General features: G+C 34.4%; 1 protein-coding gene across 1 annotated transcript in view; it reads left to right on the forward strand.

The window, feature by feature from the left end:
* LOC150102071 (uncharacterized) overlaps positions 1-14,968 on the forward strand; it is a 155,441-nt gene that overhangs the window by 44,000 nt on the left and 96,473 nt on the right. Inside the window, exons 2-3 of the mRNA XM_090399963.1 lie at positions 1,718-1,787; positions 14,240-14,282. The gene's annotated coding sequence lies outside the window, so the exon portion shown is untranslated. The remainder of the gene's footprint in view (positions 1-1,717; positions 1,788-14,239; positions 14,283-14,968) is intronic.

A 14,968-nucleotide genomic window follows, 5' to 3' on the forward strand; every position in this document is an offset into this window, starting at 1 on the left:
TGTCATTAACTTATGCATCATATAGCATGCCATGAATTGTTGCGTTATTATTTCAAACTATACGGCACACGGTTGAACTGCGGCGGGCACACACAAATTGGTCAACGGGCGCCATGGAGCCCGCAGGCATAGGGTTGGGAACCCCCTGCTCTACACCATTCCATCTGCATACTGAATCATGCAATCATTGCTCTCCATTTCAGCTTGCCTCAGACTCACAATTTTTACTTTCTCACTCTTTTTTGTATGCAACAGGAACTCTTTCATATCTTCTCACATACCATACTTGTCACCTGCTAAATCATTTATACCAGCCAAAATAAATATCTTCACCTTCACTCTCTCTGCTGCCTCACTAGCCTCCTTAATCTTTGCACCAGGAAAACACGATATTGTCTCACTCTCCTCAAGTGCTCATCTTATCAGTGAATCACCATACAAAATCTGATTCTTATTCTCATGCTTTTGCTTATTCATACTCAACTTTTCACTCTCTTTGTACCTTCTCCTTCTTCTTTTGCTTTTGTGTGTCATACCATCTGCCAAACATTTCTGTAACCACTCAATCTCACTTTTTTTATGTGGAGAACTCCACATAAGTGTGCCATCTTTTCCATTACCATCTGGTCATTCTCTTCATTTTTTAATGTTCCATTCATAATTATATCATTTGTAACACCAACCTCAATTATCATTTATCATTTTCCTACTCTCTTCCCACTTCTGACATTCATTCATCCACTTTTCATTCTCTTTCCATAAATCTCTCACTCTGTGAAGTGCCTACATTTTGCATACAGCACAGCGAACAGAATCACACTCGTTAAAATCGCTGTATGTCTCATAATACAGCATACAATAAAACAAAAAATAAAACCTTCGAAAACTACAAAATGAAACACGTGTAAATATAGCAATATAAAAAGAATGATTTAATTATTGCTAAATTCTTTAAAAATAACTTATCTTTTAGTACCAAAAATCACCACATGTCTCACTTTTTGCCCTGTTGCAGGAAAGTTAGTCATACTTTTGAGTAAAGATTTCTGCCTTGACATTGCTGCTACTGTGCTGTGTCTCTCTTGAAGTTCTGATATGCTCTCAGTTATATGTATACTCTGATGAAACTTCATTTAAGCCTATCTTACTGAGTTAAGCAAATAATTTTGCCTGCAGCAGAAAAAGATACTTGGTTTGTTATAGGACTATAAAACAAGAAATCCATCATGTACAGGAATTGATTTACCTGAAACACATAAATATGATATTCTTCACTATTCACTCCATCTCTTTGGATTTCAGTAGCTGTCTTATCTTGCATTAATCTCCTTGAAAACATTAGATTTCCTCCTGATGATCAAAATGTTATGTGTGCAGAACAGAGGTAGTGACAATAAATCATTAATATTGGTAAAAAAAAAAAGTTCAACATTTTTTTTTTTTAAGAGTAGTCATTCATCATAAACATTAGATGGAGCTGGATATCAATTTTGAAATAGCATAGTTGCTGTGGTGTTTTAATTAGAATATACCAATAATTTGTAATGATGATCACATTTTTAAAGTGGTGCTTATGTCATATATCAAATTTTGATTTCACTAGTCTTCAGAATTCTAGGTTATCTCTGAATATATAAATTTAAATCCATTTAAAATGTTTGTTAGATGCAGCAGAGAGAAAAGATATATTTCTCGTCTCTATGATTTTATCTTACAGATAAATCATGGCATTCAATTTCAGACAACAGAGATGTGTCAGTGTTCAGAACATGGACATTGAAAGAAAAGTAAGTTCATGTTAGTAATACTAGAAATCTTGTATATTGAAAATTCTTGATGGTTAAGAGTAAGACTTTGATTTTGTTGTGTTTCATAGTTTTCGGATAAAGAGGCATTCAAAATACATGCATATTTCAGCATCTATAAGGTTTGTTAAAATAATTTTTGTTATTATACAGAGTAGCTCACCAAGTTTTTATGAACGTTAGTAAAATTTAATGTTGGGCACTTTTTTTTAGCTCGACAGATGTCAAAACGATACTTCAGCCCTTGCCAAGTCCAAAAGTTGCAAACTCCAGCATCTGAGGCATTATTAGAGTAACTGCTGCAATAATATGCTGTTTTAATCATCCAAATCTGAAACTTTTCTCTGGTATACAGTCTTTAATAAAGCCTCTTGCAAAAAAGTCCAGTAGAGCCATATCCAGAGATCTAGGTGGCCAGATAGTTGGGATCTCCTCTTCTGATCCAGTGTCCAGCCATTTTTATGCCATTTTTGCACATGCGTGGCTATGCATGTGCACTAGTGACCTTGAAAGTGTCACAGAACAAATCTTGGAGAGATTTTCTATTGACTGAGCTTTAATTTGAGAAAATATGAGTGGTTCTCATATTTTCTCAAAGTCGTTATTTTTGGATGCATCTAGCCCGGACACCGTGTGTGTGTGTGTGGATTTTAGATTGGCCAGAAATGCTAATTAAGGTTTTGAGTATGGGGTTGTAGTATTCAGTTTTGAACTTCTATTAGACATTGGGTTGCGTAGGAATAATGCCTATTTGGTTGTAAAACGAAAAAATTTCAGTAATAATAATTATTATTGTTCAGCCGTCCATGAAGTCTGGAATTTATTTAGGGGTATGTCATGTATCCACATCAACTAACTGTGATACATGTTCCTGACTTCTTTCACACTACTTGTACTCACCATCTCCAAAGACACTCCATTCCGATCACACACCACTCTGAGTTCTTACCTCTTTCTTCCAACAAGATGTCCTCTTGTACTTATCCCATCCTCCATAAAAATAAAAATTCCATCTACTGTTTTATGACCATTTCAGAAGTTTTGTAGGTCTCTATCATTTCACTCCTCTTTTTCTGTTTGCTTGTATCTGCAATCCACAAATTCTTAATCTATCTTCATAGTCTGTGTTTCACGTTAGCAATATCATCTTCAGCATTCTTTTGCACCCTCTTTCCACTGTACCTGCACGATAGTCTAGGTGAGGTCGTATCAAAGCCTTGTAAAGATACAAAAAAACTTCCTCATCCTTGTGTGTCAGTATTCATTTCAGTATTGCAAGTATCCTCAGAGTTGTATTTGCAGTCTTTACTATATGGCCTTTGAAATACAACTTCCTATCTGCTAAAACTTCAAGATTTCTAGCATGATCAATTTACTCTAGCATAAATCCACTATTTTCAAACACCATTTAATACACCATTGGCTATTGCCACTGACGTTACACTGAAGTGCATGGCTTCATATTTGCTAAAATTGAACTTACAGAAATTCTCACAGGTCTGCAATTCACTCCATTTAAATCATTCTGCTAATGCTGTATATCAGTCACATTCGTTATCATCCTGCCTATCTTTGTATCATTAGCCAACAGCTGTATATCACAGTCAAATCCTTTCATATGTCATTAATGTAAAGATTGAATAACAGTGGAGCAAGGACATCTCAGAGATAACTATTGGTCACCTTAAATCTGCAAAATCACACCCTCTAACACTAGTTTTTCAGATCTGTCATTCCCATCTTCTTGTCCATCTTTATAGTTTATAATCCAATCTCTTATCATTCAGTGTATGCAACAAACTTCCATTTTGCTGCTATATCTTCAAAAGTCTTACCAAACTTCAAACACATCATGGTGTTATCCATCCCCTTGTCTAACTCACATAACATAACTCACATAAAATATGAGCAAGTTGCTCAAACATGATGTTCCCTTAGTAAACATATGTCATTCTTTTCAAAAGTAGAGATTCCCTGTCAATCCTTTTTTGTATGCGAGTCCTTGCCATTTTTTCCAAAATCTGCACCACCACTCCTGATATATTGATAGGTCAGCAGTTAGATACATCAAGCTTTGCACCACGCTTGCGCAAAAGAATTATCATACATTCTTTCCACTTCTGTTGACTCTTCCTGCTGAGACTCAAATTATACAGCCAAGTCAGCTGAAACTTTTGGCATTGACTTTAAGAATTTAGCTGTAGGTTCTCATCAATTCTTATTACCAAATTCTTATTCAGTTTATGCAACAGCTGTAGTATATCCTCCTCATACAGTTGAGTTTTTTCCATCTAGTAAAGGTGTATCATTGAACACCAAGTTGATAGCTCTTAGCAAAATAGGCACTCATTAGTTGAACAGTCTCTTATGCCTCTCTCATCTGCATTCAGCAGTTATTTCTCACATTGATTTTTTTTTTCTTTTCAATGTAGCTTAACAGTGGAATTCTTTCAAATTGTCCTTTGTTTACAGAGCCAGTTTCCTTTCATACTTGGAACTTGGCTTTCCATACAATATTTTAACTCTTCTGATATATCTTATAATTTTCATAACTGATATCATCGTTACAAACACAGTATTCCTTAATAAGATTACACATCCATTTCATTCCTATCCTATTTTATTCTTTGAACTCTAGGGACACATTCCACTATATCATTTAGGTATTTTTTAATATTTCCTATGCACTGCTAATACATCTGCAGCTGATACTATGCAGTTGAACCTAGTATACTCCTCAGTTGGTTATAATTTCCTGCTTATGAGAGCCAGGTCTCTCCGTATTCACCAAGGCACAAATTTTGCTGCTTTGTTCCTGATACTTCTGGCATTACTATACAGGCATAAGTTTTCTCCAGGTGTTGTTGTATACTGTCCTCTGTTGTTTGCATGACCTATTTGGACAGCTTGCAGATCCCTGTTCATATCTGATACTTCACTAATACAGATATTCTTGCACATATACTTAATAAGTCTGAATCAGACAACCACACAGTCATCCTTTTATCATAATCACCTAGTGAAGTATGTAACCTTTTCTGAATGGAACATCCATATACTTTGCCACTTCCCAGGTTGGTACAATATGAAAACTATCACTAACCATTGGCAGAATCACATCTTCTGTGATTCTTTTTGTGATTCTAACACTTTTTGACCTCAACTTCCTTCTGTCACATGTGCTTGAGGAAGTTGTCTCACAACAGCTCAATATGCATTTCATCATTACCAGCAACAGATTCTCTAGGTCTACAACAGCATCCCACTGTGTATTTGATTTTGATAGACTCCACCTCACACAATACAGATTCATATTCACTGCTACATTGAAAATTGTTACTAACATTGCAGTCATAGTTTTCTACCCTAACTGAACTGACATCATCCCATATCATTAGCAACATATCCCTTCCTCTCCTTGTCTTCTGTCTCCTGAAAGATACTGTACCCTTTACACTCAATACTCCTTAGTATAGCTGCTTCTGAGAGCTAGGGCTCTCTGTATTCACAGGCACAAATAATACTTCTGGCATTACTGTATAGGCATAACTTTTCTCCAGGTGTTGTTGTATATATACTGTCCTCTGCAGTTTGCATGACCTATTTGGACAGCTTGCAGATCCCTGCTCATATCTGATACTTCACTAATACAGACATTCTTACACATATACTTAATAAGTCTGAATCAGACAGCCACACAGTCATCCTTTCATCATAATCACCTTCATGAATAAACATATTCATATCATTAACATAGCTGCTTTTATGCATATATTCTCATGATGATGATGATAATATCATGAGTGTTTTCATTTATTTTACTTTTTATTAAATTTTTGGGAAGGGGTGAGGCTATTTCATGAGAAGTAGGTTTGTGTAATAATGCTTGTAAAATTAGGTGATTTTTTACCACTATATAAAGCTGCCTATTTTATGTGTTTATTGTATTTTGTGTATTTCATAGCACATTCTTCAGATATTGCGATAAAATGGTGCTACAAAGGCACAAGAATAGTGGCAACAAAATGGAACATTGATATAAATATCAAACTTTGAGAAACAGGTTTCTACATTGTAGAGAAAATGTAGACCATCAGTTATGTGCATACAGATGTTCTACAATAGTCTTATTTAATGTAAACTTAAATTTTTCTGTATCAAATTATCAATTCTTGTTCTTGGTGCATTTATATTGTGAGAACTGCACAGTTAATTGCTTGTTTCTATATGTATATATATAGTTATGTTTATATGTATATATATTGAGAAACTGCTGCCATGTAATGCCAGCAGTTTCTCTCACTTCATAACTAAAGCAGAACCAGAAATGAAATTGGGGATTTTATTGTCCTGTCTGAACTTTTTGTATCTCGTACTATGAATAGGAAATCTGTAGTTATTTTCAAGACTTTTTGTAACTGTTTCTGATAAAGAAATAAATTGTTTCTTTCAAGAGAAGTCTGGCTGCACTTAAGAAACATAATGTTCTTTTTAGCTAGCATCTTTTCAGCCCAGATAAGATATGTATTTATATTTATAATTTTTTTAGATGAGTTAATGTGGTTAAGGTTCAGATTATTGTATATTTTTTTAAAATGTATTTTCGTATTTGTTAGCTGCTTTTGTTTTCAGAATTAAGATAGATTTTTAAGAATATGAGAACATCATCATAGCAGAATCCATAAGAGCAAGGATCTCACTTGTGTGTTCAGATTTCAGTATAGAAATCTGATACCACTTGCCACCAATTTTTTTAATTGGTGCAATCGATGAAAGGTTTTAATAACTGAATTAAAAAAAAAGTTAAACTTTACACAGAAATATGGAGATACTGAAGATAAATTCAGTTTAGAAATCTAAGAATTGAAACAAATTATTAGAAAGATGGTGTGGGAATTACAAAAGTCTAGAGATTTAGAGGATCATAGGAAGGGCAAGAAAGTGAAGCAGCAAAAGGAGGGAAAGCAATGGACTGAAGCTAGTAAGATATTAAGCAATGACAATCGGGTAAGTAAAAGTTGAATATAAAATGAAGGACGGTATGGAAATTCAGTTATGAAATATGTTATTGATGAACTTATTACTACAAGTTTTCTGGGTTATGCTGCAAAAAGAAAGAGTGAATATGAAAGAAAAACTTGTCTATGCCAAGAGTGTGTAGGTAAAGATGCATAAGAGATTGTTCAACTAATGAATGCCCATTTTGCTAAAAACTTTTCAGACCACTCTCATATGATATAGCAGCAGGGAGAAACTGAGAGATGGAGGTCATCTGTTAAGTAGATGTCCTCTTCTGAATAGTATGGACATTTTTAGAGAGATTTTTGAAATACCACCCCGAAGAAATAATAGTAATAATTTTATCACACTTTCGAATACTAAGACTGTGAAATTAGGACTTATATAATGTTAGGAGTTCATTGTCATCAAATTTTTGATATGTACCCTCAGGGATGTAAAGAATATTATAATAGTACTACATCATTACATTAATGTTGAAAATTTTTTAACTTAGTTATATTATAAATTAAAGATGGCAAGAAATTATATTTTTGATTTCATCCTTTATCCAGGTGTAAGCAAACAAAGTTTACGCATGAAGTAACTTCACAACTGTACTACTTGTATATAGAGGCTAATGACTTCATGTCAATTACCTTAGTATCCCATAATGAAATGCACATATCCTTATGGACATGTATAATGGTATGCATTATGGAAAAGGCCACTATCCAGACCGGTTTTAACCTTTATTGAGGTCTCAACAGTGGGAGCCAGACCCAGAAGTGATACCAAGGTTGAAGTAATGTAGAATTCACATTTCCATATACAAGTAGTCAAAAGGTGTCACACCTTATTACTAAAATACTCTGGATTAGAGATAGATGTTGAAAAGTTTTTTTGGGGATACTAAGGCAATTGATGGCAATTAGTCTCTATATACAAGTATCCCAGTTGTGAAGTTACTTCACGTGCAAACTTTGTTTGCTTACACTTGGATAAAGGATGAAACCAAAAATATAATTTCTTCGCATCTTTAATTTACATTACATTAAGGTCTTGTAAGCACTTATTACTGTATCATTCCATCTAGATCTTGATCTTCCTCAACATCCATTTCTTACTATCCTGGCAAAAAGACACTTGTTTTGCTAACCTTTCGTCTCTCATTCTGTTTAAGCTACATGCCACTTGACATTAGCTCTGCTCACACATTCCTAATTGTTAATGCTGTCAAGCTCCATAATATCATCTTTTTTAATCTCATTCTGCCAGTGATGATGGATCTGCTCACTTCCTTAATCTTCCTCTGAATTCTTGTATCTATGGTCAGTCTTTGATCAAGTGTTTTATTTTTAACCCAGCTGATCCATAAGTTAAAATTGGTTTGAACTGTCTTGTATATTGCTACTTTAGTGTTTTGATTAATTTCTCTGTTATTTCATTTAAATTTATTCATTTGACTTCTTGCCATACTAACTTTGCCTCAATTAGCTGAAATCTTTTACTTGTATTTTACTTGTCTGTGGTTTCTCTATTCAGGATGCAGTTGATGTTTTCGATGTTCCTGCATATTTTCATAGTCCTTGTATTTTATTGCTAATTCTCATATCAAATTTATTTAATTTAGTTATGGAATCCTGCAGATCTATACTAATTTATTTAGAAGTATAACATTATTTGCCATTATCTTCTACATATACTTGTAAATTTTCAAACAACTTTTCTCTTCAGACATTCTCATATGCCTTTTCCAGATGTAAAAACTTTGATTCTTATTATCTTCCCATGATTTCTCAACTATTTGACCTAGATCCTGGACTACCTCAACTTGGCCTGAACCCAGCTTACTATTCTCAAAGATTCCCTCTCACAGTTATTCTTAGCCTTTGTTCTAGTGTGCTTGCATAAATCTTACCAGGAACAGTTATAGGGAAATTCCTCTGTGATTCTGCCAGCCTGGCTGGCCGAGTGGTTAACGTATCTGCTCTCCCACCAGAAGGCTGCGGGTTCGAATCCCGCCGTGGGCATGGATGTTTGTGATTGTCTGTGAAAATACCAGTGCTGGTGAGCGGTGGTAGATAGTGCAGGTGTAGTTGCGGTCAGTTGGTGGTTTGAGTTGAAGACAGAGTTGTAGAGCAGGTGCCCTCCCTCGATGAGTCCTTGGATTCCCTGGAGGTGTCAAATAATAATAATAATAAAATTCTCATATTGTTTTATTTCTCTTTTTAGAGATAAGTACTATTAGTGCTCTACTCCAATCCTCTGGAATTCACCACTGATTAGGCCTTGCAGCACTGTAAAACTTTTATATCTCCTTGAGAGGAACTGTTTAGTTGTTTGCTGATGATGCAAAATTGCAATAGTTAATACAGATAATGTTAAATTTTTGCAGGATAATTTGGATAGACTGGCAGTCTGGGCAAAGGAGGATGGATGTCAGTTTAATGTGGCAAAATGTGAGATTATGCATTTTGAGGTGAAAAGATTATCAACTGTATACCACATTGATGGAAGTGTAGGAAATTTATGAAGTTAGGGATTTGGGAGTGTTAGTGGATAGGGAGCTAAAGTTTAGAGATCACATAGCAAAAGTGGCTAAAGCAGCTCATCGAATTACTTGATTACTGGAGAATACCCTGACAAGCAGAAACAAGCAGGTTATTATTTCTCTTTATTGAGCCTTGATAAGACTTCATCTTGACTGCTACATGCAAATCTGGTCACTTGGGTTTCTTGATAATAAAGATAGGTGAAGAAGATCCAGAGGCAAGGTGACCAAGATGGTAGCAGGTCTATGGAATGAACCTTACAAGAACAGGTTGAAGATTTATGGGTGACAGAAATTAGTTGATAGGCAGAAACGGGATGATATGACTGAGACATACAAATTACTGAAAGGTTTTTACTAGATTATACACAAGAAATTTTTCAGAGTGGGTCTGGTGGTGGGAGAACTAGGGGCTGAGCAAGGCTGTTAGAACTATATTTTTTGCTTGGAGAGTGGTAAATGAATGGAATAGGTTGCCAGAGTCTGTTGTGGGTACCATGACTGTGAATGAATTCAAAGCAAAGTATGATAGACACTGTGCAAATGTTGGATAGTGCTTCATGAAGCTTAGGACTTCCTTTGATGAGTCTAAGGACTCTGTGGAGTAGCCCATAATAATTATTATTAATATAACTACAGCTATTATAGCCTGTTTTTGTTTAGGAATGTCTCTTATTTTAAAACATTAGCTAAAATTACTCAAAAAAGGGGTATATATATATATATTTTTAGGGCATTATAAGTGAGTATAGAAGGCAATATGGCAGAATAAAAGAGGTGGAAAAAATTTTGTACATACCTTGTTTTTGGTTCTGTGATGCCTTCCAATTCCAAGATCTTGCTGAAAGTTGTTTATAAATGGAGGGGGGGGAACATGGGGGTGCATTTTGACGCGGGAAATAAGATTGGAAACCCGGGTTACTATTAATAATATATATATATATATATTATTTTGTTTAGGGCCTCATTTTTTTGTGGGGGGAGGGGGGGAAACGAAGGTGAAGAATATCCTTATGTGGAAACTGGGACATAAGGATATTCTTCCCCCACAAAAAATGCGGCCCTAAACAAAATAATATATATATATATATATATTATTAATAGTAACCCGGATTTCCAATCTTATTTCCTGCGTCAAATTCTCTCCCCCCCGCCGCGTTTATAAACAACCTTCAGCAAGATCTTGGAATTGGAAGGCATCATAGAACCAAAAATAAGGTATGTACAAAATTTTTTCCACCTCTTTTATTCTGCCATATTGCCTTCTATACTCACTTATAATGCCCTAAAAATATATATACACCCCTTTTTTGTTATGTTAGCCATTGTATTAAAATAAGGGACACTCCTAAACAAAAACAGGCTATAATAGCCGTAGTTATATTAATAATATTTAAGAGGAGTAACATGGGAATTTTCCCAGAAACTATACTTAATAATTATTATTCCCATTTGATTCCATTTCAAAAGTTAATGTATCATTGAAACACTGTGTTGTCCCTCACAGATATTCTATAGATAATGTTTGTTAGGGATACATTTGTAGTATCAAGATAGGAGGTTAAAGATCAAAAGAACAAACTATATTTGATCTTAAATGAAGATATAGAAATTTTATATTGCTATATTTCATAATTCAGAAGAATTATTATTTCATACACAAGAAATATAACCAAAACTCATAACTAAGATAATAAATCTTTTAGTTAGAAACAATTTTTTCTTATTGGAATTCTCATACATTACACATATCATATGCACTGGTTTTTTTTATAGCTGCATCATTTACTTTTCTGCAACCCATGCCTGATGAGAGAATTCTACATAATATTGCTCACCCAGAATACATAGAGATACATCTGAGTGTTCTGGCTGACCAAATATAACTAACCTGTAATTTTCAAATTATCTTCAAGGCTACACAGTGTCAGCATTCATTGAGTAGAATTTATGGAGACAAAAACGCACTAAGAAAATAACACTTGACATTTCACCCTCTGAGGTTATCAGGAAAACACACACACACACACACACACACACACACACACACACACACACATATATATATATATATATGACTACTACTATTAACTCGGGGTTGAGATATGTTCATTTTTAATATAAACTGACTAAAAACCCGAGAATTATAACAAATTGAGATTTATTTGAAAATGCAACATGTTTCGTCGAGATTGACTTCATCAGGCGTTAAGAACATAGAAAGATATTAAAAGACACTGAAATAAACATTGAGACACTCTAAAGCTATACAATTATAAAATTATAAAGTTATGATATTCGACTGTAAATTACAGTTATTATGAACTTGAGCTATAGTCCGTGTTAAAGTTCTATTGTTGCACTTGTGCGTGTGTGGAACCACGCACAAGTTTTCAGTCATAGTCTTACTTTGGCTCTTACTAGCTGATGGTCTGTACCACAATCTGCTCCAGGACAAGTATGCACATCAGAGATGCTTGTCTTCCACTGTTGGAGAGCCAGGATGTAATCAATCTGGTGCCTTGACCTATCAATATTAGATGCCAAGTATAGGTCTGTTGTGGATGTTTTTGGAAGCAGGTATCGGTAATAACTAATCTGTTAGCACAGGCAAATTCCAACAGTCTTTCACCACAGATGTTACGTTCACCCAGACCAAATATGCCACACCCTGGCCTGACTCTCATACTCTTTCCCACTTTTGCATTTAAATCCCCTAAGCTGTAAAGTATGTTTCTCCTTGGTAGGCAGTCCAAAACAGTTTGTAAATTTTCATAGAATTTCTCACTCTCTTCTTCAGTCCTATCCATGTGGGGTTCATAAACTACCACAGTTGATACATTGGTAGGCTGAGCCCTAAGTCTAATAGAAAGTATCCTATCATTAATGGGATTATAACCAAGAAGGCTTTTTGCCTGAGCTATCTTCAGTATCACAGCTACCCCATGATGTTTTGAGTCACCACCTGAGTAAATAACTAGTTTACCATCCTGTCTTTTGAAGTGACCCTCTCCATTCTACCTGGTCTCTGTAATTCCCAGGATGTCAATTTTATACCTATCCATCTCTTTACAGACAATCTCAAGAGTACCCATCTGTACATCCCAAACATTCCATGTGCCTATGTAATATTCCCTTATAAGATTAATCTTATAACTTCTGTGTTGCTCATTCACAGTATCACTGACTTTTGATGGGGACTGTAATATGCTTCTCGAACAGGATCCTCTGCCTAAGCCATGAATGTGGCTCTGATTATTCTGCACGACAACTGATGCAGCATGAGATGTGTTAGAATGCGCAACCATATTAGTATATATAGATAGTAGATGGGTCTTCCAGATCCATGGTATTACTAATCCATTATTCTTTTGAGATTCAGATGATGAATCAGCCTTTTATAAGCTTCCTTGAATTTTCTCTCAAAACAGATTTTGATGTGGTGTAGGGACTTGGTGCTTTTCCAGTTAATTCTCTGACATTGTAGTGCATAGTCTGATAAGGTTATTTTACCAAAGTGAAGGAATTTAATCTGGCGTTTGTGTTTGTCTTTTCTTATTGGAATTGTGTGCCCTGTAAGTTGCAGGTGCACTGGATTTTCTAAATCCTCAGCTGGACAAAGTAATGAAAAGGGATCTTTTAATGAGCTAAGTAAACTTCTTAATTTTGTAGGAGATTTGAAAGTTGTCTGAATCATGTATTTATGTAGTGTTCTATCTATTGTTTTTAATATTCCCATAACGTATGTTAAGGTTATGGCATTTTTGTAATATTTTTTACCTTTAATGGGATTATTGTGGAGGATTTTACGAACTGTTCTTTGTTGTTGTGAAAATATAACAGTTTGGCTAATAATTTCATATCCCTTCTTCAGCACCTGCTCATTGGAGCAAATTGTTCAGGCTCTATGTTTGAGGGTGCTGTTGATCCCTAGTTTTTGTGTTGGATGGTGATATAAATCTTTGTGTATGTATTGGGCATTGTGTTTATGGTAGACTGTGAAGAAAAGACAGTCTGATGGAAGAATGCGTGACTGATGTGTCTAGAAAAGGAAGAGCGATATTGTTTTCAATCACGCTGGTAATTTAGATACATTTGTGTTGTGTGGGCAGGTGGCTTATGAATGTATTTAATATTTGGCAGCTGTGGGACCAAATAGTATATCATCATTGATATGAAATTTCGGCTTTAGATTTGCTGAATCTAGAGCTCATTGCTTGAAGTTCTATGTATAAAATTTAGCTGTAGGAGGAGAAAGTGGTGAGCTCATAGCTGTTCCTTCTTTTTGCAGGCCGAAATTATTTTGCCACACAAAATACCCAGAGCAAATTATGTTGGCAAAGAAGACAGTGATATTATGTGAAATTTGTTCTGTATGAGAAGAATTGTCACATTTATGAAAAAGGTAGTTATAATGTTCTTAAAGTAGTCGCAACTTGAAGCAGTTCATAAGATCCTCCACAATAATGCCATCAAAGGTAAAAAAACAAAAAAAAAAAATTACAAAAATGTCATAGCCATACCATATGTTAGAGCAAGGTTCCTAGGTTTATTTCATCCTTAGCACATCCATGGTACTAATGGTGTGATAAGTTTCTATACCCTTTCATGGATGGAATGAACATTAAAAAAACGAACTGACTGATATTTCTTGTTCCTGGAACATCTTTACACCTTCTTCTCTCTATATATAAATCTGGTTCATCTTTTTCAGCTTTCAGGTTTTGAAATGCTCTTTGAAGATATTATGTGGTCGACCAGTGCATAGATATTCCTTATAATTTGTAACAGAATGATGTAAGCTAATTTAATATTGTTAGGCTTAGAGAAGCTTGTTATTTTTATTATTGTCATCTTCATTATATTTTTATTGTAACTGTAGGGAGTTAATTGAAAATTTGAAAACAAAGTCTTTTGAAGAGGAGGTAAGAAAAGACTTTTATGTATTCATCATTTTTTTTTAAATTATCATTTTACTTTATTGCTTTCTTGGTAAATGTTGATTAATTAAATGACAAAGCATACACACTAATAATAATTTAAATATGAAGCTTCAGAATTGTGGGGTATGTCGTGATAAAAATTTAAGAACTGACAAGGAAGGAAGTATAAAAAATGATGAAACTTAAAAATTGCATGTACTTACATATCTATTTTTATTGAAATTTAACCACAGCAAATTACACTTGCATAATTTTGATTGGGCATTCATCATTGTAACTGCTTTTTCTTTTTTTTTCTTCATCTCAATTACACTGTTTACTTGATATGTGTTACCTTTCAAAAGCCTCCAGACAAATCTCACTTAATACCTGTGTTGAAGAACATAAGATTATATATATATATATATATATATATATATATATATATATAATGTGATATCATTATTTCGTGATATTTAATGGCTTAAAGCATATACATTGATTTTAATGTTAATTTTTTACGTGCTGTTATTCATTACAGCAAGTATGACTAGTGCACTAATATGTTAGGGCACATTGGAATACCTTTTCAGAAAGGATAAATGGAAGAAAATAACAGTACTACATACAAGCTGTAAACAATCTGCCATCTTTAGCCAAATGGATATGCAAGCTGTGGATAAGAAGTT

The sequence above is a fragment of the Typopeltis vanoorti genome, chromosome 11, assembly GCF_054136105.1.
Source record: "Typopeltis vanoorti isolate ZY-2024b chromosome 11, IOZ_Tvanoo_1.0, whole genome shotgun sequence".
In the NCBI taxonomy this organism is placed as follows: domain Eukaryota; kingdom Metazoa; phylum Arthropoda; class Arachnida; order Uropygi; family Thelyphonidae; genus Typopeltis; species Typopeltis vanoorti.